The following is a 24,526-nucleotide window of genomic DNA, read 5'->3' as shown; positions in this document are numbered from 1 at the left end:
ATCTGTTGATCAGCACACTGCCTGCGACCGCGTCTTTCCGCAGGCTGTGCTGGGGACAGACCCCGCCGTGCCGTAGCAAGACCAGAAAAAGAAGAAGAAGAAGAAGGAGGAGGAGGAGGAGGAAAAAAAGCAATGAAATCCCTGCCGCCTTATCAGCAGCTGCCGGGGCGCTCGGTGCTACTTTACACCGGGCCCTCTCCTCTGTTTCTCTCCCCTGTAAACTGCTTTTCTCTGAGCGGAGATTACCTTGACCACACTCTCCGGAGCCACTTCAAAAGGCACACACTGCAGTGCCAGAGTGGATTACACAGCCCCGTGTGGAGGAGGAGCCGCAGAGGGGATCGCCAGCGAGACACACTCATTTGTGTAATATCGTGAAATGTGAGAGACGCTTCCCACCAAAACATGACAGATAAACAAACATCCACTCAGCTAATCTCCACTTCCTTGTGAGAACATTTCCTGCAAAGACGTCCTTTCGCTTTTTTGAGATTAACAAATGCGAAAGTGACAGTTTCGTCTTTCTGTTTAAAGTTGCATTCATTTCACCTGCCTGCAGAAGTACATAAATATTCGGTCCTCCTATGCTTTGGCATACTATCAAAAGATGTACAATTATAGCAAGCTTCTCCGCAGTTCATTCTGTTCTGTTCTGTTCTGATCTTTTCATCTTTTGCCCCAAACAATCACGTTGCCACCGTGATAATAGTTACATAGGGCAATTTGAATTTTACAGAGAGGTCAGAACACAGGGTTCCTCCTTTTAAAAGTCTACACATTGAAATGAAATCTTTAAGAAGACTTGACAAGCGTCAGCTTCACTTCTAACCTCATCTTCCCCAGAAGAGTTGTTTTTTTTTTTTTTTTTTTGATGGAGTTCTGCTCAGAATATGTTGGGATTGAGCCTTTGTGCTCCATGCAAGGTCTCTTTCAAATTCTCAAATGGGAACCAGCCGTATATCCGTACTGTTAGAATTCACATTCTCGGCCTGAATGCAAAATCACGCAGCCACAGATACCAGGGCGTGCTCAGCATCACGCCACGCAGCCACAGATACCAGGGCGTGCTCAGCATCATGCCACGCAGCCACACAGGGGCCTGGGTCGGCAATGAGGACTCGGCACATGACTTCACCGGTTCTTAAAAACCACGCTCAGCCAACAGGTTGTGCCTGAGGACAACCACTAGCCACCCAGAGAAATGAAACTTATATAACTAACTATCCGTTCAGGAAATACACAGGCTCCGCTGTTTGGGTTTAATCAATAGCGCTAATCACTCTGCATTTAGCACTGAGAAAGTAAGCAAATATGGTTGCATTTACAAAAATAAACATAATGAGATTCTACAGTTAAACATCTAAATACTGTTTTGATGAAAATACCATCAGTCCAGACATCTACTCGCTGAGCTCTGATGAAGACGAGATATTCACGTCACCTGCACATTTCATGAATGGACAGATATGGCTGATGCAGCTTCCTAGTATGAGCACTGCCTTAGTCTGCCGTGTGAAATTTTGGATTGTAAGCCATAACCAAAACTACACACACCAGATTAATTTAAAGCCAGAATTTATCCAATTCAAGTCTGAAAGTGAAAAAGGGCTGCAAATGCTACCCATGGATTGCTTGAAGAGCACCGAATTCTAATATTGACAGAAGTGGCTTTCTCTTTTGACCTGAGGCATAGATCTGAACCACTATATACCAACTAAAATTTCTGCAGCACATCTACTTGTTTTATAACAAAGCTGAAGAAAAAAAAAAAGAAAAAAAAAAAAGCGCTATTGAATGTTCTTTTCTCCTCTGTGCGCACGCCGCGTTGTAGCTCTAAATGCACTTTCGTGTTCCCTGGGACCAGTGAGTGCATCTTTTCTCAGCGCGTTCGCCACCTAAATGCCTCCGTCTGTCTTAATTCCTCACGTGGCGCGGCAGCATACATCACGCCGCAGAGTTAATGAGGTATTGATCTGCTTTGTTTGTTGTTTACTTATCATCCTGGCCGTTATATTCATCTGCCCCCGCGCGCGGCCCCCCCGCTCCTCCTGCGCCGCTGGCCCGGCACCCGGCGGCCGCGCGTCTCCCCCCGCCGCCGCCGCCGCGCTCCGCCGGCCCCGCGTCCGCGACGCCCGCCCCCCGTCCCCCGAGCGCGTCCAATTAGAGGCGGGTCGGCGCTGACGGCGGACCGGCAGCCACTTACTCCGTTACCGTCGGGTGATCCGTCACGCCTGGCTGTGGCTTTCTTTATTTTATTCTTCCTCCCAAAGGGCAGCGGCTAACTCCATCACCGGGACAAATGACCCATCAGTGCCACCATTCATCAGCGGCCGAGGAATCGCTCGCCGCGCTGCCCCCTTCCCAAACGCCGCGGCGGGAGGGCCCGGAGGCGGACTCCGACCCGCGGGCCCGGAACCGCCGCGGAGCCCGAGGCGCTTCCGCACACGAGCACGCACACGCGTGTGCACGCGCACACCCAGACACCCAGATACACGCAGACAAATATTAATCAATGCTTCTTGTTCTTTTTTTTATTCAAATCATAATTGCAAGGTATAATTTCCTTAGCCCCACTCAATTTTCACACCTCCCCCTCAAGCAAACATTTTTTTTTTTTCCGAGTGAAAATTAAATAAGTTTAATTTGATCAGGGGATAATGCATGTCCCACTTAATGGGAAGGACAGGCTTTACAACGCAGAGAGATTAGTTAGGTGGATGCATTGTTATTAATTAAGACAGCCTAATTTCCACGAGTCAAAGCACAATGTGCTATTACAGTTTGGTACGGAGAGGGGATCTGTGAAAAAAGACAAGAAACCGGAAAGGAAAATAAACACAAAGCCTTGACAGATGGTCTTTCATCACAAGTGGCTTTTTAAAAACGGATACAGAGAGTGGCGCTGGCACTTTTTTCCCTTCTCCTTTCCTTAATTCTGAGCAATTAAAATATTTTTCTTCAATTTCACAAAAAAGCATATGGGGACATAACTCATTGGTGCTGTTATGCCAATGTAGTTTCCATGGAAACATGGTAATCCAGACTTGGTGAGAACTGTGCTGCTCTCCCAGGAAAAGACCAGGGCGCCAGCTTCGCCCCTGGCCTCAGCAACGTGCACTTTGACCCCTCTTATCTTGACCTGTAGGGGTGAAGCGAACAGCATCTGTTGCAACTTTTAAAGAGACACAGGGATCTCTTTCCCATTCGTAATGTGTGCAAATTTGATTTAAACAAGCTCCTCTACATGCTTGCTAATGGTTCCTGGGCTTCTCACATCACTAATCAACGAAAAACCTTTATGTTACCCAAAACCACCTACGCCACAAAATGGGATCGAATGACAATAAAGAACAGTGTCATAATAATAATGATAATGTCACAATTATGAGCTCTTGTGAGTCCAGCAGTACACTCATATGTCACATTACATCTGGAATTAGTCATTTCTGTAGCTCCCTGCCCATTTCAATTGCAGCAACCATAGTGGCCCACTGTAAGACTGAAAGTAAATCTGACTGCAATTTTCTTACCCAGGGCAAGCTACTGGCAAGAGCAGACAGTGTGCTTATCTGTCTTCACTAAATTTCATTGTTTCCAAAAAGTGCAGTGGAGAAAAATGATGTGGATGTTTCCTCCCCTCTGGAGTCAACGTGGACCTGGCTGGCTGCATCATTAGCGGCTAGGACTTCATTGCCGAGCGGGCCGGCTGCTAAATGAATCTGTCAACACCAATCCAGGGCGGGCGCTATTTGCAAGTCAGTTCAGTCTTACCGCACCTGCCCAAAATTGCCTTGATTGACTAGCCTAAATTAGATGGTGGGGGCCCTCAGTTGATCATGACTGGAATCAGTGATCGGGAGATTCTGAGTTAGCCTGGAGGAACGCAGGAGACGCGCCAGCTGCACTTGGGCTTGCTCTCCTTCCCTTCTCTCGCACCCTTATCAGCGTCGGCGCGAGGCGAGACCTCAATCCCGCGGCTGAGACTCCGCGTCCTCTCGCCCGTAATCTCCCCCGGATCACGCGCGCCTTTTTAATCACTTCAAATGCAGAAACAATAAAGTGCTCTGCAAAAAACCAAATTCTGAAACATATTACCGCTGAATGCTTTACTGCCGTGATTATCTCTCCGGTGCAGAACGCGCATAATAACTCTGTATGGTTTTAATCCACCGGAGGTAGCGCCGGTCTGAGGGGCTGCTGCGTTAGCGCTGAGGAAGGGAGGTGGCGGTCCACCGTGGGGCGGACGCGGAGAGCGATGGAGCGGGAGCGCTGGGGTCTCTGGGCGAACGCGGCCGGCGACATTACGGGCCGGGCACCCAGAGGAGCGGCGCGGCGCGTCAGCGTGAGCTCTGGGTCCCGAACCGCTGGAGCGGAACGCCGAGCGGCGGGGGTCGCGGGGGGACCCACCACCCCGCAGAGAAAAAGCCCATCTCCCCGCACGGGGCCGGGACCGAGCGGGGGCGGCCCTGTATCAGCCGAACCAGGCGCAGCGTCCCCATACGCGGGCTCTCCGCTGCGAGCGAATAATGCATGAAGCGGGAGAATCCGGACTCCGGAGCACACAGCCATTCGGAATCATCTGAAGGTCATGGGTGTTGGCTTTAACGGCGCGTCTGAAGCCGCTTCCGTCTCCGCTGAGATAACGCTCCGCAACGGAGCGGGGCGCTCACTCTGTGACGTCATACGGGCTTTTCCCCTCACGCGGCCCGGCCATTTTTTTCCCCACTGTCAATGATAAACTTTCAGCCCCGGTGCAAACAGAGGCTGACAAGGCTCCACCAGGTATTCAATTTAGTGCACCTTCCCTTTATAGCCCGAGTTTGTGCTGAGCTGTTAAGCAGAGTATGAAAATAAAGTGTACACAAAACAAATCTGCCTCTGTGGCTTGCCCGTGGGGAAGGCAAACATTCCCCTCCTCCCGCTCCCTCGCAAGTCCTGGTTTACTTTCTAATGAGGTGAACAAAACAAAAACTCAGAAAGGAGCGTTTCCTCCCAAGCTGGGGTTCACTAAATTGGATTCTCCCGACGGAAAGCCGAGCGGCCAAAGCAGACCGATTCAGCATTTAGCTGCTGGAAAGTTCCACTGTCAACAATTAGCGGCGCTGGATTCATTTCCAAATAAATGAAGCGGGTTTCGGGTGAGGGGTGGCATGTGGAATGACGTGTGCCGCGCTCAGGGCGACGGCTGACGCTGACGCGAGGTAGCACAGGGTAACGGTAGAAGATGTTCCGCGGGAGCAGACCCTGAGACGCGGTGATCTCACTGCTCCAGCAGCTCGAACAGTGACCTCTCCTCTTTTTCCCCCTCCGTGCAGATGGAGGTGTCTCTGCCTGGACTGTAGAGGCGTCGATGGGAGTGGAGTATGACAGCAGAGATTGGCTCTGGGCCTCTTCGCCGCGCAGGTTTCCACTCACAGGAAGTGATGTACCCAAACAAATGCTGTCAGACATGATTTATTAAAATGCTGATGCTGATGAAATTAACGCGGGGGCTTGTAACATTCCACTGATTTCCGGCTGTAAATAACATATGTGAGGGGAAGCCATGCAAAATAAAGGAAGAAAAAAAAATAATTATATAAAAGTCTTGTGGATATTATGTTTTCTGTCCTTGTCACCGGTTATTTATTTATCGTCTCTCCGTGCGAGTCATCTCTGGCGCTAAGTCGATCCATCCTGTCTGTTTTACCTTGCTGAACATCCTGCACGGCCCCGCTAAGTACGTATCCGCCGAAGAGCGGCGGCGGCGTGTGCAAATCTCCGCCCCGGCCTATCTCCCCCGGACAGCCAGCCTTAGAGGCAGGGAGGGGGGCTGGCCTGACCCCCCGGGCGGCTCATCCTATCGCGGAGGAAGAGCGGGGCCGGTCAGGATCAGCGGGCAGCCGGGGCTCTCCCTGACACCACAGCGCTCTCTCTCTGTTTGCCGGTGAGCTTTGCATTTGGAAGCAGTCGCCCCTGGGCCAGCGCGTGCTCCTCGCCGGTTGGGTGCACATATACATATACATATATGCATATTCTCCGCAAGGTTATTCATACTAATGCAGTCCTCAGTTGTCAAAGAGCGGGAGAAGCCCGGTGGGTGATTCTGATCTGACAAGGTGGGCCCGGTAATGCATTCATGCCTTGGGCTCCTCTCCTCAAACCCGAAACAGCCAGCAAAGGCAGAGGCTGAAGGGTCTGTCAACCCTTCCGCTCTGAAAAAGGCTGCTGATGACGCCCGTGGAATGGAAGGGGCGTCATTAGAAAGCACGGGATACACACTGCGATGTCATAACGCTGTTCCACCGGTGGAGGCTACAGGCTCGGAACACTTTGTCTAATATCCATAATTAAAAAGGGTATTCACACCGTTACCGCTAACAGCCCCCACAACACACGATTCAGTCAGACCTGTCTGACATTCTGAAACCACCAATAAAACCAGCAGCGTGCGCGTCTGCAGAACTGACCCCAGGATGCCCCCTTCACTCCACAATGCGCTGGATTGAGGAGGGGAGACGGCGGGTGAGACAGCGCGGGCGCCGCCCGGCCGTGCCCAGGCACGGCGAAGCTCAAGGCCGCACGGTGTCGGGACTGAGACTCTCCTTCAGAAATCCACAGGCCTCCAGACTCCGGCCTCTCTATCCCACCGTCTGTCCGCAAGAAAAACGGGCTCAAATAAAAGGCTGGACTCAAAGAAACACTCAGGATATATATATTTAACATTGTCTGCTGCACTGCTTTGGCAACAGAAAACAAATACAACCAAAAAATACAAGTTTTTTTCTGCTAAGTCAACTTCTAAATGCACTTAGAAAGTAATGATAAACAGATGTTCCGTTTATAGACAAGATATCCTGCGTCATTTATTTTTAAATAAATGTTGTTCATTAGTAAGAAAGTCCTGGGCTTCAGCATTCAAAATTGCACTCTACTCCACAGTTAAGAAACTAACTAAAAGAAAAAGGAAATACATTTTAGCATTTTTATTTGTAAATTTTACATATATTTTCTCTTTCTGTTCAATTACTACCTGTATTACTGACAGTTCCATGGTATTCAAAATGATTACATTATTTAGAATATTGAACATGCTTTTTAATCAAATAGCAAATACTGCACCCACAAAAATCATAACACAAATTTGGTAATAAAACTAAGACACACATACTACATACGCACTTCTTGTTAATCAATAGTAAAGTAAGTTATGACATAAAACGCTAAATATCAGAAAGGCATGACAAGATCAAGCATTCAGGCAATTGTAGTTCTGATTTCTAACTTATTCATTCATATTTGTATTTGTATCTTGCCCATATTTCGTCATAGATATACAGAGACTAGAGACCACAACAGCATGTATTGCTGCAAGAGGAAATAAGAGGAATTATTGGGCTGACCTTCCTGGCATCAGCTCATGTAAAATGGATTTTGCTGCGCTGGGAGCTGCAGTGAAAATAAAGAAAGGAGTAAATGCTTTTAGAAACGCACTACCTACAATGCGCTGCGGCCAAATTGTGAACTGCGTCATGTCAAGACTGGTAAAGACAGCGTGCATGACAGCGTGTTATTAAGAGCCAGCACACAGCCCCTCTGCACAGGGACTGTACCAACGTGGTCTGTGGTTACACCGGTGCGCCCTTCTTATCTGTGCGTGCACGTGCGTGTTTGGATGAACTAGTATACGGCCTGGCACTCACGGATTATTCAAGATCACTGCAACCCTCGGGCCACGTGTGAGGTAATATTATCACTGAACATTAAACTGCAAGGATAAGTATTTTTATTCAGTTTCTTCAGCTTAAATAATCAAAGCACTTACGTTTCAACCATCACCATTTCTTCCACTAACACTATTTGTGCAGTATGACATACTTTGAAAAAAAATACATAAGAAAATAATTAAGATTTCCCAGATTGCTTGATATCCACATGCTATGCACATTTGTTTTATTTAGGTTAAACAGAAATTAGTCATTATAAATCAAACATAGATAAAATGTAATAAAATAAGAATTTAAAAAACATAACAGAAATAATAAATGCAGTACCTTCATTTATTCATACACACACGCATTATTTTATGACTGCTGTGTAAGGAGCAGAGTTTCCAGAGTGCACCATTAGTGCACTCTCGAGGAACACACCCTTTTAGCACATCAGAGCTTTCTCTGGTCTCAAGACTCCCAAACCTCCTGGGCTCACAGCAAAAAAAAAAAAAAAAAACTTCTAATGCATACCTTCAAATTGAAAAGAATTCACCTCCAGATCCAAAATCCAATCCAATCCAATCCAATTGTGCTGGGTAAATAAGGATGGATTGTTTGTCATTTATCCCCCCGCGCTGTGAAGGTCCTCTGGTTAAATGTAAAGTGACAGATGTCCCTTCTCACTCTCGGAGAACTGCGTCTCCATCTAATGAGGATGGAGGGAAAAGTCACCTGAGGAGGGGAGGATTCCTGCAGTCACTGCGGAGGACGGTCACCCTCAGCGCAGCCAAACCTGAACCTAACCCTAACCGGGAAGAACATTCCTGCAGTCACCCTCAGCGCTGAACCTAACCCTAACCGGGAAGAACATTCCTGCAGTCACTGTGGAGGACGGTCACCCTCAGCGCTGAACCTAACCCTAACCGGGAAGAACATTCCTGCAGTCACTGTGGAGGACGGTCACCCTCAGCGCTGAACCTAACCCTAACCGGGAAGAACATTCCTGCAGTCACCCTCAGCGCTGAACCTAACCCTAACCGGGAAGAACATTCCTGCAGTCACTGTGGAGGACGGTCACCCTCAGCGCTGAACCTAACCCTAACCGGGAAGAACATTCCTGCAGTCACTGTGGAGGACGGTCACCCTCAGCGCTGAACCTAACCCTAACCGGGAAGAACATTCCTACAGTCACCCTCAGTGCAGCCGAACCTGACTGTGAAGAACATTCCTGCAGTCACCCTCAGTGCAGCCGAACCTGACTGCGAAGAACATTCCTGCAGTCACCCTCAGTGCAGCCGAACCTGACTGTGAAGAACATTCCTGCAGTCACCCTCAGTGCAGCCGAACCTGACTGCGAAGAACATTCCTGCAGTCACCCTCAGTGCAGCCGAACCTGACTGCGAAGAACATTCCTGTAGTCACCCTCAGCGCAGCCGAACCTGAACCTAACCCTAACCCTAACCGGGAAGAACATTCCTGCAGTCACCCTCAGTGCAGCCGAATCTGACTGCGAAGAACATTCCTGCAGTCACCCTCAGTGCAGCCGAACCTGACTGCGAAGAACATTCCTGCAGTCACCCTCAGTGCAGCCGAACCTGACTGCGAAGAACATTCCTGCAGTCACCCTCAGCGCAGCCGAAACTGAACCTAACCCTAACCCTAACCGGGAAGAACATTCCTGCAGTCACCCTCAGTGCAGCCGAACCTGACTGCGAAGAACATTCCTGCAGTCACCCTCAGTGCAGCCAAGCTAAACTGGGAAAAGTCTTGCCGTTGCTATGGAGGGCAGTCACTTCACTGAAGCCAGACAAAACTGGGAAGATTCCTGCAGTGACTTCACTGCAATCAAATATAACTGGGAAGATTCCTAACAGTCACTGCACTGTAGCCAAACATACGTCGAAATGATTCCTACAGTGAATCTATCCGACACCGCAGCCAAACATATCTGGGAATATTCGTACAGTTGCCTCACTGCAGCCAAACATAACTAGGAAGTATCTTGCAAGCACTTCACCGCAGTCAAACATGACTAGGAGAATTCCTTATTCCTACAGTCAGTCAGCTCACTGGAGGCAAGCTAAACTGATCCCTGCAATCAAAACATTAAAAAAAAAAAAACTGGGGATATGACCTTAAGCATTTTGCCTGAGGTTAAAACAGACCGTGTGAGGTTCTCTTCCCATTCAGGGAGCCGCAGTCTTTAAAGGTGCGGATGCTGAAGAAAGTACATCCTCAGCCCTCAATCAGACAAGAGAGTGACTTTCTCCCCGGATACAGTGAACGCGAGACACTCAGTGTGAGCGCGGTGCTCTTATTGCACTGCCGTGGAAGCGTAAGCGGTCCAGTCGCACATTCTCCTCGTATGGAGCACAACTCCCCCTCCTTCCGTTCAGGTTCTGCAGCGAGCACGACTGCAATACCCCCCCCCCTCCCCAAAAAAAAAAGACAGCTCTTCTTTATCGCTCTACAGGGGCCTCCTAAATCGAACATAAGCTGCACAGGAAGCGAACACAGCTCCCGATCCTCGGTGTTAAATAATGGTTGCATTCCGAAGCAAAATAAACAGAACCCCATCACCAGAAATTCAGCATGACTTTGTTTTCACAATATTTTACATAGCGTGCAGCAGTCAGGACCGAACACTGCCCAGCTCTATGGAACAGTTCTCCTGTAAGCACTACACTGTGCATGATAAATGGGACAGCAAGCCAATAGATTCATGATGAATGAACACGGCCACCATGTCACAAGCAGAAGGTGGAAAAGCAGTTGTATAATGCATCTGAAATAAATACTCAGTTCTTTAAGAGATTAGATTTCAGAAGGACATTTCAGTTAAAATAGCTAAAATAAAGGATGTTCTTCTCGGAACGCCGACCGCTGAATGTCTCATTACGTGCGAGATTCAGCGGTCCGTGTCGCGCGGGGGTGAGCTCCGGCTGAATTGGTGAAATGACACCGCTTTCTGTCTGAATAACCATGGAGGGGACGATCGATGGGCGCGTCGGGGCGCGCCGCGCAGCGGACCTCCCCGCCGCAGTGTCAACCGTCTCAGCGGTGGCCCCCGCGCTCCGGAGCGGCAGCCAGCGCTTCATCCTTTAACGACGGGAGAGACAGAGAGAGGGCTAACGATCTCTCCCCGAGTCAATATCTCTGGGTGCCAACCTGCCTCCCCTTGGGTGCCTGTGTGGATATCAAACCTTCAGCTGACACGCCGCTTTCCCTGAGAAGTCTGGGCCCGCGGAACACATCGATACATTGAACTTTCCTCACAGGGAACCTGTGCTCTTGGAGCCAGCCACCTGATGAGATGTATTTATTCTCTTTTAAGATATGTCTGAAAAGGCTTTAATATCTCCTGGGAGACCGTGTGTTTAGTTAAGCTTGCAAGTAAGGTAGTCTCCGCTTTAAGAAGTCTTCAATCAGATCGTTATAGCAACGAGACATCCTTGGCCACAATGAGCCCGGTACCGTGCTGCATGTCCAATTTTACCTTTTAGATCGAGGAGACAAAAGGGATTTACCTTTTTCTTTTCCCACCAGTTAAGAAAGTGCAACCGCAGCAGCGCTCCAGGACGCCTATTTACAAAAGTGCTCAATTAACATGAAGCGAATGACATTTCCCTCTTTCTTACCCGCAGGTCAGCTGCGCGGCGGCTCGTCTGCAACGCAAACGCTCCCATTTAAAGCGGGAGAGATACGGTCGGGATCAATGGGGGGACTTGATCCCACCGGCCTCCTATCTGCTCAATCTGCATGTCGCTAATTAAATCCGCAAAATTTTTTTACAAACCCGCCAGGGCGCGCGAGCGGCCCGAGCCGGCGGATTATCGCGGCCATCGGTGGCATTAGAGATGAGCCGGCGGGCCCACAGGTGTGGAGGCCATCGATCGCGAGGGGCCATTAGACACAGAGATGTCAAGGTAGATTACTCGCATAGTGCTGCCGTTTGCAGGTCAAGCGTTTTGCTGGTCAACAATAATCAAAGAGACACAGGCCCGACGAGATGATGGGGCTCTGTCCGTTTGACAAATAGCCGCGCGGCCCCTCGGCTGGCGCCGCGGAATCAGAATTGAGAGGCTGCGGATAGAGAGCTGGGGTTAACAGCACAGAGAGGACTAAAGTGCTAAAAGATTCTGTGCTGGAAACGGAGCTTAGTCACAAGCTTTTATTATAGACAAGTTGGAAAGGATGAGATTCCTGTAGCGTGTACAGCAGTAATGGGCATCTTCACAGGCCCCTGTGACTCCCACGCACCCTCTCTCTCTCTCTCTCCCTCTCTCTCTCTCTCTCTCTTTCTCTCCCTTTCCCTCTCCCCTGCTGCTGCAGGAATCCCTCTCTTATATTTTACTTTCACCTCCGCAGGTCACAGCCTCCTAAATCACCTCACCCAAATAAAATAACAATAACACAGCACATTCATCTCGCCTACTGGAGAATGTCACAGATAAAAATTCAATTGGATTTTTTTTTTTGTTGCTTGTTGTTTCAATTGCATTCTTTTAAAAAGGGCACAGTATCAGTTTAAAGAGCAGCGCCATGCCTCACATGTAAAAGCGCGAGCGTTTGTTCCTTCCCCGGAAAGGCGCGTGGCGTAATTGCGTTCCTTTCCCGAAGAATTATGTCATTTCCATAAATGCAGAGCTGCTACGCTGCTTCACTGTGCAAAAGAAGGCTCAGCAGATCTGCGCCTGCTCTGGGCTCACCTGGCGCTACGTAATCAGACCATTTTAAGAATGGATATAGTGCCAACACCGGCGGCAAACTCCAGCTGTCCTTGTGCGCTTTTGTGTAGAGAGCCTCCATTTTCCTCCTTCTGCGAGTCACTTTATTTTCTTGCAGGTAATCGCCGGGTGACAAGGTATCCCGAACAACTGATTTACCGTCCGATGGCAAAGGGGGTAAAGATGGAAAAGTGATAAATAAGGGGAAGGGAGCTGGGAGGAAGCCAGTGGTGGACCTCCTGCTGAGAGCTGTAAATCTGGGGCCCAGACAGCGGCGGAGATGAGCTTTCTATTTGGAGACGTAAGCGCAGTCACATGGTAATGAGGAGGGGCGCACGCGCACAGCGGAGAGAGAGAGGGCGCGACGGCGGGGGAACAGGTGGGAGCCCCCGACACGCCTCTCTCTCCTCCCCGCGGCCTTTCACCACCAACGCCTCCGCTTTAAAACAGGCAGAGACAGGCCAGCGCAACCGAGTCCTAATGAACAGCGAAACCCAGAATGCAATGGATTGCAGGGGATGGCTGAGTTCATACATATATACTGTACACAGCAGAGTGCCCTGACAGCTATCGCTTAAATCCGAGTTATTATGTCTGACTGATTTATACAGACATCAACAGTGCATGCGCAAACAGAGCGAGAGGTCTGCATAGGCAATCCGTGGCGCAGCTGCAATAAATAGCATGTTTTTAAAATAGTCGTGAGTGGGATTGCGAGTTCATATTCAGCAATGTTCCACACAGGATCAATAACCTCCACTGGTTGGCCAACAGATTTTTTTTATTTTTGTTTTCTGTTTTTTTTTTGGCCGTTATCCAAGGTCGGTGTGTTCCAATATGCAGCCTCGCTAAGATTGGATCAGGTTCCTGTGAGAAGGCTTTGTGTATTTGCCCACATAATGATTCAAGTATCTGTTTTATTTCTCCAATAAAATGTCTTTCAATCGGGACTTGACAGAAGTGCAATGAAGCGATGTCATGAAGAGACACATACTGTTTTCCTAGTACCTATGCTGTTTCTTCACTTATGAGGGGGAATGTGTTTATTTTTTATCGTATTATATATATGTGTGTGCGTGTGCAGACTGCAGCTCCTGACCGAGATGATTAATCATATTCATTATTACAACATTGACTTCAATTATTGCTAATCACAAAAAAATTATAATATTTATGAACTAATATGTGAAAGTGAAAGAGGACTATTGAAAATGTCTGCTCAAACAACTCTATCAAAGCGCATAGGCCCTCACTTGATAAAAAAAAAAAAGAAAAACAAAAGAAAAAAATGGAAATGGAGGTCCGGGAATGTTAGGGGCTCAGATGGAGGCTGTTTTAATCTCTTCTGGTCACACAACACCCGCATAAGGTCATTCCATAATTACCAGCATTTCATTGACTTTCATTACAACGCTATACATTATGTTTGCAGGTTCATTTAAAATTTTGTCAGCAGCATTCATAAAAACTTTACATTTATAGGTTAAAACATTTTTACATTGAAAGTTTTTGGTTTCCGGGAGACAAATAATGTTTGTTTCCATGAAGGCATTATTGGCCATCGTATACTGCTTGGCACACTTGACACAAGGACTGCTAGGTCTACATTTGAAGGTCTTACAATCAAAGTTTCATCTGGAACTGGAGCAGACTTGCCAGAAAGAAGACTGAAGTGTACGTTGTTTCCAGTGAGGAAGACTGGAGGGAGGCAAAGAAGAACCTGAATATCACAGTTGACCAACCGTAGAGCTTCGCTGCATCTTGGATCTCCTTACCAGCAGCCTGTTTGGAAGGCTTGCATGAACACAGTTCTTGCTGTAAGAAACTAACAAATGAAATAGCCTATATTTTGCAGACTTGTGGGGAAATTGCAACACATCTCAGTAATGCTATTTTCTACATGTGTACCAAGGGTTCCAATAAAAAATCTTACATATATACATGCATATATCCAATAATTCCATGTAGGCTGCTTTAAATATACCACTGACTGTACCTGTCAACCTAGCCTAGCAGAAATAGTACAATGTGTATTTTCACCTTCTATGATGTTCCAAAATAATGACATTTCAATACAGTCACCTATTAGGTCTATATTATTCACCTCTGGTGTGTTCTATCATACTCTCATACTGTAGTAATTACATCCCTTATCAAAGCAGCCCAAAAACAATAATAAATGAAAATGATTCATTTATTTTTATTTTTTTAAAGCCAAGTCTCAAGAAAATTAGTCTTTATAAAATGTCCCAAACTCTACTGACAGCATATAAGGAATTGAATGCAAGATCCACAGATGCAGTGACAAGCAGAGAGATGGGGGGATGAGAGAGAGAGCAAGAGACAGAGTGAAAGAAGGGGTGAGACGGTGAGGGAAAGACGTGCAGCCCTGTGTATGTGCACAGGCATTATTCAAATGCGCGTTGTTGGGTTCCTCACACTGGCGATTAGTCACAGAAAAGCCCTTGTCAGAGTTAATGATCCTCACCCGGTACACAGTGGGAGTACGGCAGCATGGAGCTGGAGCTGGAGCTGGAGTGGGGAGGCAGGGCTGTGGGAGTGGGGAGGCAGGGCTGTGGGAGTGGGGCTCGCAGACTGCTGCCGCACGTAGGAGGCCTGGTGCTCAGCGCAGGCTCCAGTTCATAGGGGCGACATAGCTCAGGAGGTAAGAGCGGTTGTCTGGACAGTCGGAGGGTTGCCGGTTCGATCCCTCGCCCTGGGCGTGTCGAAGTGTCCCTGAGCAAGACAGCTAACCCCTAATTGCTCCCAACGAGCTGATTGGTACCTTGCATGGCAGCCTTTCACCGTTGGTGTGTGAGTGTGTGTGTGTGAATGAGAGGCATCAATTGTAAAGCGCTTTGGATAAAAGCGCTATATAAATGCAGTCCATTTACCATTTACCAGTTCAGCCGCCTCAGTGGGAGGGGCCCTGACCCTCTCTACACTGGGTGGGACAGCCGGCCCCTTTCCTGGATTTAGTTTGTGTTCCTTGCTTTTCTGCGTGTGTGTGTGCGCGCGTGTGTGTCCGCGCATGCGTGTGTGCGCGTGCGTGCGTGCGTGAGTGAGTGCTCGAGTGTGCGTGTGTGCATGCGTGTGTGTGCGTGTGTGCGCGTGCGTGCGTGCGTGCGTGTGCATGCGTGAGTGCTCGAGCGTGCGTGTGTGCATGCGTGTGTGTGCGTGCATGCGTGTGTGCGCGTGCATGCGTGCATGCGTGTGCGCGTGCATGCGTGCGTGTGTGTGTGCGTGCATGCGTGAGTGCTCGAGCGTGCGTGTGTGCATGCGTGCGTGTGCGTGCATGCGTGAGTGCTCGAGCGTGCTTGTGTGAGTGCTCGAGCGTGCGTGTGTGTGCGTGCGTGTGCGTGCATGCGTGAGTGCTCGAGCGTGCTTGTGTGAGTGCTCGAGCGTGCGTGTGTGTGCGTGCGTGTGCGTGCATGCGTGAGTGCTCGAGCGTGGTGTGTGCATGCGTGTGAGCTCGAGTGTTCGCTCTCCCGCTCCACTGTTTTGTTTCCCTGTCGCTCTGGATTAGCGCGGCGCGGAGGCAGTGGGCGTGTGAGGAAGGTGTTTTCCACAGCTTCCAGTGGACCGGGCCCGGGAGTGGGCAGACGGGCGGGGAAGGGAGCCGTGGCATTGCTGGGATAGCACAGGCAAAGTGGGTCACGTTGGCCTGGTTTGATCATCGCAGTGGGTGGGCGGAGGCAGCACTCCAACAGCTCCACTGTTTGCGTTCCCTCCCAGGGTTCTGATCAGCGCGTTATTATTCTCCACAGCGAGGCGCATGTAAAGAATCCTGTTGTGTTTAGCGGCTCTGCCCGCCGTCCGCGTTCGTTGGCTTTTCATTGTATGATTTGAATAAGACGGTGTTCAGATGGGTAAGCTGTTGCTGTGACCTCGGCCCCTGCCCGGCTCAGCCCGGTCACAGGGCCGTACGCGGGCGGTGGGCCGTACCGCCACAGCGCAGCCACGGCAACGCGCTCAGGGTTAAAGCGGCAGGCTGCCGGCGAGCTGTGAAAGCGGAATGGCAGCTTTGAAAAGGGAATATTAAAGCAGAAAATGTAGCTGTAATCTGTTTTCTAAGTAGCTGCGAGCCCCACATGGTGAAACTGTGCAGACTGGGAAGGAGTCGTGCGTATTACACATATTGTGTATGTGTGATGGTACCCAGGCAATTCTCAGGGAGAAAAGTTTCACAGAAAAAAAGAGTCTACAAGATTTATCTACCCTACATTTTTAAAACTGTTAATTGAAGGGCTAGACAGAATGTTTTCTGAAGATTCCCATACTAAAAATAAGAGGCACCAGCCACTTCAACTGACTGTGCCTACATTTGAACTGGTCACAACTATGTGGATTAAACAGATTGTGTTCTGCTTTGTATCTACAAAAAACAAAATCAAAAACAACACTTTTTGTTATAAGTATCAACAATTCAGCAATTACTTAGCAATTATACCAAATTCTACCAAATATACCATAAAAGTCACAAAAAAGCTGTAGAATTGCATTAAAAAGGCAGGAAAAATCGAATTGTTTAGACACTGAATGAGCGTACAATTACATACATGTGCAGCACTTAAGTATTCAGTGAAAGACCATCCAGTTAGTTTGTGTTCAGCCACAAATTGCCAAAACTGTTTGACATTTAAAACAATGCAATAACATTGCCTAAGCTATTCACATTTACGACATCGTCATGAACAAGTTGGCTAATTAAAAGGCTCCATAACCCCCTGGAGCTCTTTGACTTCTCTCGCGATGCATAAATGAACGGAACAGCACCCCACATGCATTATGGGCTTTTTCAAGAAGGAGCGCAATTGCTATGGGTCTCATGCTCCACACAACTGTCTTCCTATTACCACATGCGTAGACAACGCCCGTGACCGTGGACACCAGGTCCAGGCACTCTGTATGCTTCACATCTCTCTGCAGACACTTCCTTTATGTAAATGCTCATGCTGCCGGTCAATGGATAGGTTCTGATTCCATGGCTTGTAAACAAATGCGCCAAAGTGCTCCCTCAGCAAAACTCCTTAGGGTACTGCATACATAACACTGTAATTGATATTTTCACCTGCTGGTTTCAGGAGAATCACACAAACTGGTACTATTTTCCAAACAGTAGCGGATGCTGAACGTTAAGAGGCACAAACATAATTTAGGAGCTTCTGAAATCAGTTCAGAACCTCCTTCAGAGCCTTCATTGTGAATTCTGGTGTAAAAAAAATCAAACAAACAAAAAAATATCAGTAATCTGCTAATGGTGAGTGGAGTGTTACCAGCTCCACACTGCCGTCAGTTCTGCCCAGGCTAAACACCTTAGCATGTGCACTGCACCGCTATTGGCCTGCTGGTGTAAACACATGACGATAAATTCTAATTTACAGCATTCTCAGGTACAATCAATTGCTTTTGAACATAAAAGCATGTGCGTCACATGGTCTTCTTTAACCTTGCTTCTCCCTCTCCAGCATTAGCACGCAGCAGATTTGATATCACAGCAAAAAATAAATAAACAGATAAAAATCATAATAAATAAAAAATAAAATTTAAAATAGAAATTACAATTTAATCCTGTATATATAAATACTGTGTTCTGCACATAAAGATGCATTTTGCATGTGGTATGCTCACGAAACAAAGGAAGGTACAGTACAGTAAAAAGCTGTTAATTATGGCCACTGGCACAATCAATTTAATGATCTGTTCCACTACAGCTGCGCTGGAAAAAACAAAGTAACACTTACCATAAAATTGGGACGTCGTGTTGCCATATATCTGAGCGCTGGGTGGAAAAAATTACAATCCAAGTAGAGTCTCTTGGTTATTTAAACTGCAGATGCGTAACTCGAGTGAACGCGCAATTCAATGGCTTGGGGATGATGGAGGGAAAAAATCCAAGATTATAATTTTCACTTAATAAACCGTTTTGATTCAGTATAATTTGTTTCTAGCAATGAACACAATTATAAGAGTCATGCTTTGATTGGCTTCTGGGGGTTTCAGAAAAGTTGAGCCTGCACCCTCCCCACGTAGCATCCCATGCCGTGTTTAAGTGAACATGTTACGCTCTTTTGGATGTTCATCACACCAATTTAAATGAGCTGTTCCCTCAAATTGCATCATATTAAAAAACAATTAGCTTCTTCACAGTGAATTCACTGCAGGTAAGACATTTTATGCTGAAAGTTGTTTGGAGAAAATATTGTGTTGTACAATTGAAAAGGGGGAATCATTTTAATTTCTCCCCATGGCTAATTACACATATATTTTCCTGTGTGTGTGGGCGTCACGACACAATCAGTAAAATTTCTGGATCCCCCCAGTGTCTAGTTATATAGATGTGAGGACAGAAAAGATGTACATCAAAAGTGATTAAATAAAAGATCTCCATAAATATTTCTGAGCATGTAAAAGTCAGCAAAATGCCAATAATGTTATTAAAAGGTGAACGCCATCTTTCTCGTGCAATTCAAGATCAAAGGTAGCATTCAAAAGCACTACATCATTTCAATACTATTGAGTTGTTGAAGGTTAAATTCTTGATATGAAAAGAAAGATGGACAAATTACACAAATGTAACCTAAGCTACATTTTGTCTGGAGAATGGTCTATACCAATATCTTTTTTATGCCCCCAACTAAAATTGCCCATATTGAAATAGCACATACTGGATTTCTAAAAAATGTAATTGAATACTACTATTCTTAGCATGACACGTTTTCTTCTACCCTGCCAAATAAGTGGTGTTTCTGTAATAAACATAAGAGACCTATCAGTAGATGAACCAACAAAACAACCCAAAACAGCACAACACAAGAGCAAGACTTGTGGAATTTTCATAATTAACAAATTTAAAAAAACCACAAAAAGGAATGTAGCCAATATCAACTTAAAATCCTTAATATTTTTTGCAAACACAATATGCTATTCTGAACTAGCAAGACACCAGCCTTCTTGCCCTAAAGCCTTTCCAGTCTCCTAGCATGTTGCTATGGCATCCTCCTACAGCCAGTCCTGCCAACACATTCCTCCAAAATTCTCCTTATTTTACATCAGCCGACAAAGATTCAAAGTTTTTTTTAGATTAAGATACAAAGTCTTAAACTAATCCGCTGAAACATCAGATTTTAGTCATACAGTATATGCCATATATTGACATTTGGGAATTGACATATAAACTACATCCCCTGAATATTACCCATCATCTTCCAGTAAAATTTAATCATGCATACAGTGCCTTCCAAAAATGTTCTTCCCTTCAGCAAAGAAGGCTGTATAAGCTAAACAACACAGGTAATGAGCTATATAACAAAATGGGAAATTTATATTATTTTATACTAATACGATTATTTAGAGGACATTTAGAGAAAAAGTCATTTTTTTCTAACTGTGTTGAGCCATTCTATGGTTTCCTATTGCAATATAAAATTAATTATGCAAGGGCTTGGGAGAATATACAATTCTGTTTGGCTGGGTCGTGTGCATTCTTTTTTTCCATATATGCTTGGCTATGAATTGTGCCATAGCACATTGAAATTAATGCACATCAACAATCTGACTCCATAAATCAAACATGGACAATGAGAAATGACCGTAGAGATTAGCTAGACTAGTAATAGCTTGACTACATATATAGTTTAGCCTCTGTTTGACTATAAGTCAATAGTGGGAAAGCTAGCTGTCCATGATAACAAACATGCTGTCGGTTCAATTCGACCATCACAAAACAGAAACTTTGCATTAGGTAATGTGTTGGTAAACTAAGCATAAAGTTAGCCTGCAATCTAACACGGCTGAGGTCTAACACAGTTGAGGTCTAACACTGTCTTACACAGTTGAGGGACTAGATAGACGCGTTTGTTGCTAAGTGGTATATGGTTTGGGATATTTGTCATTGCAATAGAATCATGTATTTTGAATACAATGTTTCCAGTAAATATCCCAAACCACATACCACTTAGCAACAAACGTGTCTTCCTAGTCCCTCAACCAAACCCCATAGCATGCTCACTCTCTGACCTGATTTAACAATGACAGGAGTGATGATGTTTTTGGCAGCTTTGTTTTATTCAGCTACGCATTTTCTCTTCATTTTAGAAGTAGGCCCAGCCCTTGCGATAAACAGCCTTTGTTGCTATATTTTCTAAATGCACACTGGTTAGCCCCAAAGGGGTAGGTTCTACTTGGTTAAAAAAGACACAAATCAATGGAAGTGTGATAGACGGGTAGGGGGTCCCTCAATGTTGTAAGATATTGGCTATTCAGGGTGGTTTGGAGGTGGTCCATTGGCCTTGTAGCCAATAGGGCACCCTTTCTTGTCTGTCAACACTATGGATGAATCCTGTCTTGTTCAATAAAAAAAGCTTAAGCGGGGCACTCTGTGCATGCTTTGCCTCATCTGATCTGACTAATTAGCTGCATAACAGCAGATCTGCAGAAGTTGAATCAGTCCCCCCCCCCCCCCTCCAGAAAGCCATAACTTGGCCACAAACAGATTGGTCAACAAGGCAATAATCTTTAACATGCCTCAAACTCAACCAAGAAATGATATCTCACTCTCCAGGCTTGAATTGTTGAAAAATTTTGGACTGAACTGAATTGAAGGAGACTTTCCATAAGTGCAGACCTAAAAATGTTGAAAGATTCTGTATGGAGATAAGATCCCCAAACATGTTCACCAACCTCACAGAAGATAATGGAATAGTTTTATTCTTCTGAAGAGAGAGTGCACACAGGGGTTGAAATAATTTTGATAACTATCATTGAGAAATACAATTTGAGAAATTATAGGGGAATGAAATAGTTTCTTTCATAGTTTATGTTTTCATTGGTATCTTTAACATTTGTATTATACAGTACATTTATGGGTGGTCAGACAAAGTGTATAGCTAACCATCCACAAATGAAAACCCACTAGAGATTCTATCTCCCCCTTGTATGATTATTAGGTTGTCTACTTGTTAACTCAAATATTCCCATGTGTTTCTAGCCCTGTCATGCATGTCCCATAATGTCATTGCCTTTGTTATTACACGTGTGATTTTTACACTTTTACTTTGTTTGCTTGAATATTTATATGACACATAATAAATTAAATGAGTAACTATTGTTTCTTTTTTAAGCCATGCAAGTAGCAGAAAGGAATAAAAATGTATCAACATAAAATGAGTCCTAAGTGTAAATAATTTGTGTTTTCAACAATCGCACACTTTGTTTCAATTAATTAAAATTTCACCAGTGGCTATCATTATCACAAAGTAAACCTAAGAAAATGGGAATTGGCACTTATTACTCTTTTTTAATTAACTAATATAATATTTATATTCTTTTTTCTGTAGTCTCTGTTTAGCACTTTGCTTTTTGACGTACTGTTATTGTTACATTTAACTTTTATATGGAGGACTTTTATATTCCACTGCATTTTTTTGTGAAAGCACTTTATTATTATTATTATTATTATTATTATTATTATATATCTTAAATAAATTCAAGATTTATATTCATCAAACTTTATTGCCACACAACTAGGTCGGTGGTCCTGTATTTGTTTTCAGTACAGCACGGTAGCTCTGAGTGCAAGAAAGAAAAAGAACACAATACCCACAATAAACACAAACAGGATATTTCAATAAATAAGGAGTTCCGTAGCGCTCCACTGACCAGGGAGAGCCAGCATTATCAGGCCATTGGGCCTTAGAGTGGAGTGGGGAGTGATTGAGATTCAGGACAAGTTCAGGATTCTAACAGCCAAGAGGAAGAAACTATTCCTGAATTGGACTGCTTTTGTGCAGAGGGACCTCCGGACCTGTGGCATATTTGGGTGGGGGCAGGCTAGAAGAGGTGATGGGCCGGGTGGGAGGGGTCAAATATAATTTGACAGCCTGCTTGATGGAGTGCTTTTTGAACAGGGAACCCACAGAGGGGCGGTTCCAGCCAATGCTTTTGGAGGCTTTGGTGACAATCCTCTCCACGTTCTCTTTGTAGTGGCAGTTGATGCATCCATACCAGCCTGTGACGGCTGAGGTCAGGATGCTTTGGATTATGGCCGTATAGACTTGAATAAGCAGGTGTTTGCCTCTATACTAAAGTCTTTGCTGGACCTTTCTAATGGTGTGAGTGTTGTTGGCGTTCCATTTGAGGAAATAACAGAGTTTTGAATGTGTTAGTCAGGGTTATGGACTGGTCAGATATTTTTATTGGTGACATTTTATAACTTATTATATTATACTACACCCACAGTAAACTGTACACTGTATATTTTAAGATTTTTAGTGGGCAGGGCACTTGACTCATAACGAGCAGATTTCAGGTTCAAACCCCTTAGGTGGGAAGAGCTGTCATATTCCAGAGCAAGATACTTAACTTGAAAATTTTCAGCAGCCATCCTACTGTATAAATAGATAAACCATAAACATGAAGATATGGGAGATATGGCAGAGCAGCTGACTCCTGCCAGCTATGACAAGCTCAGCAGGTCCGCTCCAGGACGACATCCAGAATGCAGAAAGGTACTTGCTTTGCACAGCGCAATTACTTTCTGCACCGGACATTTAAAAGGAACTAATAATAATAACAAGAAGAATAAATTGTAAAAATTGCATAATAAACTACATTTTTAGAATAAACTTGTGGGCAGAATTGTAAAATTATTATTTGCTCTCTGACAATTTAACTACAGATTATTTCCAGGGGGAAAAAAAATCCAACCTTTCCGCATCGTAACCTATCTGTAGTGATATTACAAGCAGCACCATTCATCCAGATCTTCTCTTCAGTAAAAGCTCCTGTCAGACCTTACGGCCACATAAAAAACGCCCAACAATAACAACAATAAAAAACATCTGCATATTTGCCGCTGATTAACAACCCTTGTCATTATAACCTTTAATTATTTATAGCCATAACATTTACCATGTGCAGTACTTTCCCCAGTAAATTAAGAAATCAACAAGTTCTGACCGCAGAAAGAAAGGAGGGAGTGGGCCAGGGGTGGGGTGCGTCACTGGGGAGGAGGAAGGGGTGCAGGCTGCTTAGTGTAGGTGGACAGTGGGCCAGCAAGGAGACAGGTCCAGTGCCATGACAAAATACAGAGGGGATGCCTCAAAGTACCACGTCTCAAAACAGCACAACGCCACCTACTGGTACAGCCATGGCACCACAAAATTGCACCTTGTTTGGTATTTACAGCATAATTAGAGCAACTGTATGGAATACATTTCGTGCCATATGTATTGAGTTTTAAAAATATCCAAATGAGAGAAAATGTAAATATGGAACAATTGTTTTTCCTTAATTAAAATGTTTTTCTTTGTTTACCGTCTTAATACTTTTTCAGTCAACACTGGTGACACTGAATTGACTCCATAAAACTGTGATGTGATGCTTCCCAAGTTACTGTAACTACATCCCCCACCACAGACGGGTACCTTACACAGCTGCTGATTTTCTAATTGAAATGAAAATCTGCAGTGCTCCAAATATCTTTGCAAGTAGTTTGTTATCTAAATGTCTAAATGAAGGAAAAATACGAGCTGGAGATCAACAAACCGCTAACGTTAGCTATACTGTTAGCTTACTGGCTAGCCATCTATGTAATCAAGCAGCCAGCATTGTTTTCCTTGTATGTAGATTAATCAGGAATTGCTGTTGCTATTGTTATTGTTACAGTCATAGCTTTTAGAGGTACTACAGCTACATGGCGAAGTCCTGCTGTGTCAACATCATCTGTTGTGTCAACATAATCATTATTACCTCCTCTTCTGATGCTGATGTTCAAAATGTAAGCCATTTTCAAATATCCACATTTGCAACCAAATAGCAAGCTAATAATAACTGCCAAGTCACCTCAACTCAACAACTCAAACCACCACAAATTGAATTTGTAAAAATGAATAAGGATTGCAGCAAAAACAGGTCTTAACCTGTTCATTCATTGGTCCTTTTTGACAAGAAAATTGTCTAAAATTGTCAAAATGTCTGGCCATTATTATTATTATCCATTTATATAAAACACATTTGGACATTATGGGAAATTGACCAGTTCAGGTCTGAAACCCAAGCATGATGCCTAGCCTTCTAGAGGACGGGGGGACAGTGAAGAGAGGGGTG

At 45.4% G+C, this 24,526-nt stretch overlaps 1 protein-coding gene across 7 annotated transcripts in view; it reads right to left on the bottom strand.

Moving 5' to 3' along the window:
- The window catches only part of rbfox3a (RNA binding fox-1 homolog 3a), a 549,809-nt gene that overhangs the window by 322,128 nt on the left and 203,155 nt on the right, over positions 1 to 24,526 (bottom strand). The window lies entirely within an intron of this gene.

This window comes from Anguilla rostrata, chromosome 2, assembly GCF_018555375.3.
Source record: "Anguilla rostrata isolate EN2019 chromosome 2, ASM1855537v3, whole genome shotgun sequence".
In the NCBI taxonomy this organism is placed as follows: Eukaryota; Metazoa; Chordata; class Actinopteri; order Anguilliformes; family Anguillidae; genus Anguilla; species Anguilla rostrata.
This window is presented reverse-complemented; position numbering and strand designations above follow the sequence as displayed.